Below are 5200 nucleotides of genomic sequence, written 5' to 3' on the forward strand. Positions count from 1 at the left end.
ACTGCTGAGGCGTAGCTTGGTTTAGCCTCTTAACTCGCAGCATATTGTTTGCGCTCTAATGTTTTGTAACTTTTAGTCTTCTACGCCAGGCTCTGTTGGCTTTACTGAATGAAAGAGCATCACAACACACGGGATGATCAGCTGTAGTCATCTCACCTCTTCTCTGAGGCAAGTCTCCAGCTTACCGCTTTATTCACACCTACCTGGGGAGGAAGCAAGCCGCCGCCAGCCTGCAGCTTCCACCTCACTACTACAAGAATGTCAGGCCTTTACGGGACAGCCGTTGATTTTTTCGTTTTTTTGGAAGTTGAAGTCAGTCTTAGAGTCTAAGTTTTTTATTAGCAAGTCTCAAGTCCTTCAGGGCAAGTTCAAGTCCTTAAGGACAAGTTCAAGTCAGGTCTCAAGTCCTTAAGGGCAACATTAAGTCAAGTCTCATGTCCTTAAGAACAAGTTCAAGTCAAGTCCTTAAGACTTTACTTAAATTTGACCTTAAGTCCATAAGGGAAAGTTCAAGTCTCAAGTCCTTAAGAACAAGTTCAAGTCCCAAGTCCTTAAGGGCAAGTTCAAGTCCCAAGTCCTTAAGGGCAAAATTAAATGAAGTCCTGAAGGACAAGTTCAAGTCCTTAAATACAAGTACTGGTTTTTCCTGCCTCCAGCAGAGTGTGAGGTCGATCTGAGTGGATGAAGAGCCTCAGTTTGTCACTACTGCAGCAAGCAGGCGAGACACAAATCCCCATATAGCTCCGTGATGAAGAGATGATGGAATAGCTGAATAAAATCTACCTCCTCACCGTTTTAAGCAGCCTCGGTGTGGCAGGTCGTCCTCGGAGCCCCTCGCTTGAATCGATGACGCCTAGTTGATGTCACTCAGCGTTTGGAGGCTGGTTTCTGCAGACATCTGGGTGACTGGCAGGTATCGATTCTGAGGAAAGACACAGCAGCTTAAAAAATTAGTTTGGTCTTTTCTTTTGTCTACTTTATTTCTCTCTTTTTTTATTTTTGTTCTGTGTTATGAGTGACCCGAAAAGAGACAGAGTGCTGCAGAGGGTGTTTGTACGTGTGTGTGACAGCTAACTAAGTGTAAAACAGATTGCTTCTCTCCTCTTTGATTGTATCCGTCCGTCCTGTCGTTTATGTCCTCATTCATCTCCACAGCAGTGTGTGTGTGTGTGTGTGTGTGTAAGTACACTAACCATGCGGAAAGTGTGTACGTGTGTTTGTCATACTGTGTTCCCCGTTCACATGCAGCCTTCTACATCCATTTATTTTCTTAATGTGTCAGGTTTCTGCGTGTGTCTCGTATTCTCTCACCACACTGGAGTTGTCAAACTGGTTTACAACTATTAAAGTGTGTGTGACGCTCTGTGTGACGCTGATTAAAAGTGAGAGGTTTTTGATTGCATCAACCCTCCATGGAATTAAAACACACACACACACACACACACACACACACACACACACACACACACACACACACACACATCTTCTACATTACATAAATATATAACAGGATCCAATCCAGGAGGCTCAATGCTGCGTTAACAAACTAACACTTCACTGTTTACTCTCCAAATTTAAATTTATGCAGATGAAGGCGAAGTAAAAAGAGGAATGAGCTTGTTTGTGTTTGGAGGTTGGAACTCTCCCAGTAAAACCAGAGGAGCCACTTCTTGAAACCAGCAGCTACGGTGAGGAAAATATAAGATAAAAGTGTGACTGGTGGATTTATTTTTGCACCATCTGATCATTTCCAGCCACAAAAGATTCACGGGTCAGCCTCTAAAGATGAGCAAAGTGATTTCAGATGGTTTCTACCTTCCAATTTGTCACAGTTCATACACTGGCATAGAAAAAGAGCCACTCCACATCCTAATACTTCAAACAACAACATTCACACCTAGGAGCATTTAATAAAGAAGCAAAAATCAAAGCTTCCATGCAGTTTGAAAGGGCTCAATTCAAGTAGTTAGGTTCTGCAAGTTGAAGAATCTTAGTTAGCAAGTAACCAAGTTACTGGTAAATAAAGCTTAAATTTAACTGGCTGAAACTGAGTGAACCTACTTCATCAGGACTATATGAGTGTGGTTACATTACATTTGAGACAAAAAGGGGGTTTCCTGGCCTTTAAAAGAGCATATATGCCTCAGAGATTATCAGTGCATCCAGTTCTGAGATGTGTTTAGCCTAGCCTAGCTTAGTAAAACAACTGGAAGCAGGAGAGAACTGCTAGCATAGTGAAAAGAACACACTTTTTCATGTTGTATCTTTTTTTTATTTACTGAATGTGTGTAAAATGTGTTGTTTAGCAGCTTCAGAGGCAGTCAGCAGTTGAGACATGTCTTTAGCTAGGCTAACAGTTAGCAAAGCTACAGAACGTCAGAATTAAAAGCACTTAAAATGTCACATTTACACTTTGTCATTCTTTCCCATTTACAGCACATGTTCCTACCTTCACAGCAGGTGGACACAGTTTTGTGGTTTTAGGAGCAGCTAGGCTAGCAGTTCCACCCTGCTTGCAGCCTTTGAGCTAAGCTAGCTGCACACCCCAAAGCTATCTCTGTCCAGTTGGTTAGTACAAGGCAGCAGTAGGCTAATTTACACCCCCCAAAAAAAGTTAAGCTACAAAAGCTTACTGGCATGGGTAGCAAGTCCAAAAAGAATAAATAGAGAATCCATAGGTGAACAGGAATGGAGGCAGGTATGTTCAGGAATCAGGGGCTAGAAAGCAAAGAGGAGCAGGAGGAGATGGGCTGGTATAAATACTGATTGGGAATGAGGAACAGGTGTGCAAGTGGATGTAGGCAGATGTTAGGGGTCTGGGACAGGTGGAGAATGGCATGTCTGAAAAAACAACAACTGAGGCAGACATTGGGCCTCATGCAGCATCATTCTCTTAAATTTCTTTCATATTTTCTTTTCATATTTTAGAAAAAATAAGGGAAGTTAATTCCAGAAGCACCAAACGTTCTGAACCGTCCATTACCCAGGTGTGCCGCATGATGAATCCCACTTGATCATAATTGTTTATTACCCTAAACACTATGTAAGCTTAAGGGCTCTGGCACAAAAATTGAAGAGACGCCACCAAAAAAGGGTAAGAAGAACTTCAGCTGAAGTGACAATGATGTACCTTTAATAAACTTAACAGGATTTTCCAGAGCGCCAGTACAAACCCAGCTGAAATATAATAATCTAATACATACATATAATAATCTATTAAACATAATCATCTACATTTCTTTCTTTTTTATGTTCCCCAAATTTAAAACTTATGTTTCATTGCGTTGGACAAACTTTGTGGACTGTAAAAACCAAAGTTTTTTCATCTTCTTTTTCTTACAAACAAGTGGCGCCACCACTATAAACGTTAACATGAGACGTAATTGCTGCTTGAACAAACAAACTATGGGAGCATTTGTCTGGCACTATTGTCTCACTTTACTACTACATGTCATGTGACCTAAACTTTGACCAATAAACCAATGCAGAGGGTGACAAGTGTGTGCGGGAATTTTCTCTTTTCATTTTGAAATCGAGACTGAACGTGTTCCATAACACACGAGAAGGACAATTATAGACCCTAAGAGGGGAATTAATTGCCACTTTAGCCATGTTCTCCCATTAACCCCCTGGTCTGAGCCACTAAAAGGCTACAGGTGTTCAATACACTGTGAATGTTTCTGTATTTATAGTGGTGGAGAGTGGTGGTATAACGAAAGGAGACAAACAGACAAACAGACAGTTTGTTCATTATTCTAATTTCCTCGTAATGACTGCATGGTTGATGCATCACCATCTGGCACCACACTCACAAACACACAAACACACACACACACACACACACACACACACACACACACACACACCGCTGTGATAATGCAGCCATTGAATCTAATGACAAGCGCGCTGCTTGTCGTAATGAGACTCCAGTTTGTTTTACTCCAATCCGGAGCAAAGCATGATGGGTAAACTGGCTTGTCGGGCGACAATTAGCTTCTCGTCACCGTTGAAATGACTCAACTGTTTGTCCTTACAAACAGTTTACCTCAAAGGATGGATGCTTTAAAACAAACATTAGGTGCTGGTCCAGTGTCTCCTTGGCTCAGCTCAGAGTAAATGTGATGTTGGGTTGCCAGATAGTAAATAAAGAAGCCGCCGGGTTGCCAGGTCATCAGTAAGACTCTTCCTCTGCAAATTGGGTTGTAACTCAGCACGGTGAATCATGTCAAGTGTGTGTGTGTGTGTGTGTCATGCTCAGACAGAGGCACTTGAACTAAATTGCCCCCCTGATACCCACAATGCATCTGGAGCTGGCAGGAGTGTCTGAGTGGCTGTCTGTGTGTTTAAACCTCTCGATGCCTCAGTGTAACACACAGCTGCTTCATTGCGACCACTCCGTTGTTGCTATGGTAACCGGCGGGCCTGATGATGGATAAGCTCCAGGCTGTTGGCGATCGCAGTCGGACGGTGACTTTAGATACGGGGGTGTGGACTGTTTGGACATCGGGTCCTATAGCGTTAGCATGACAACAGTGAGCAGACCTGTCAACCATAGAGATCACTAAAGAACTGTGTGAGCATTTGTTTTGTGGTGTTTTGTATGTGACCTTTTTTATTTACAGCGTGACATCATTTTCTTTTTATTATTTTTTGGGCAACTTTGGCCTTTATTTTGATAGGACAGCTGAAGACATGAAAGGGGCTCATGCCTCATGTCATTCCCCCCGAATGACATGAGGAGTAAACCCTCTACACATGGCTTTACCAACTGAGCTTTCTGGGCGCCCCACTTTTGATGTTTTTGTCACATATTTCCTTTAAACGTTTTTGTCTCTTTTCAACAGTTTTGGAACATTTTGGTCGCCTACAAATATCTTGTTCAGCGTTCTGCCAACCAAGCTAGCTAGCAACCGCTAGCGTTCGCTGATAACTTAAGAGAACGTTTTCTGTACTAACGTAAATGCAGATCAATGGCAGCAGAACCCGGAGGGTCCACCTTTATGAACCCGTAAATCTCCGCTGGATGACAGGCTTCAGAATGGTTGAAAATCGTAAACTCCCTCTTTAGTGTTTAGCTTAGCACAGCGCAATTGCGACCATTACATAACACCGGCTTGGCCGCGTCATCCTCCCCAGCTCCACCGTCTTGTCAAAAATCGTCACATCCGGTTGCAAAGAACCAAGACGGCTTCAAACTCAG

At 42.7% G+C, this 5200-nt stretch overlaps 1 protein-coding gene across 2 annotated transcripts in view; it reads right to left on the reverse strand.

Annotated features, from left to right (window-relative positions):
* The window catches only part of LOC114550090 (thyrotropin-releasing hormone-degrading ectoenzyme), a 229183-nt gene extending 226459 nt beyond the window's left edge, over positions 1 to 2724 (reverse strand). The window contains exons 1-2 of one of the 2 annotated variants that reach the window (XM_028570598.1): positions 2634 to 2724; positions 792 to 922 (exon numbers count right to left, since the gene is read on the reverse strand). The gene's annotated coding sequence lies outside the window, so the exon portion shown is untranslated. Of the gene's footprint in view, positions 1 to 791; positions 923 to 2449 lie in introns of both variants that reach the window. The other variant, XM_028570597.1, reaches the window with a different exon arrangement.
* Between the last annotated feature and the right edge of the window lie 2476 nt (positions 2725 to 5200).

Source organism: Perca flavescens, chromosome 23 (genome assembly GCF_004354835.1).
Source record: "Perca flavescens isolate YP-PL-M2 chromosome 23, PFLA_1.0, whole genome shotgun sequence".
Lineage (NCBI taxonomy): Eukaryota > Metazoa > Chordata > Actinopteri > Perciformes > Percidae > Perca > Perca flavescens.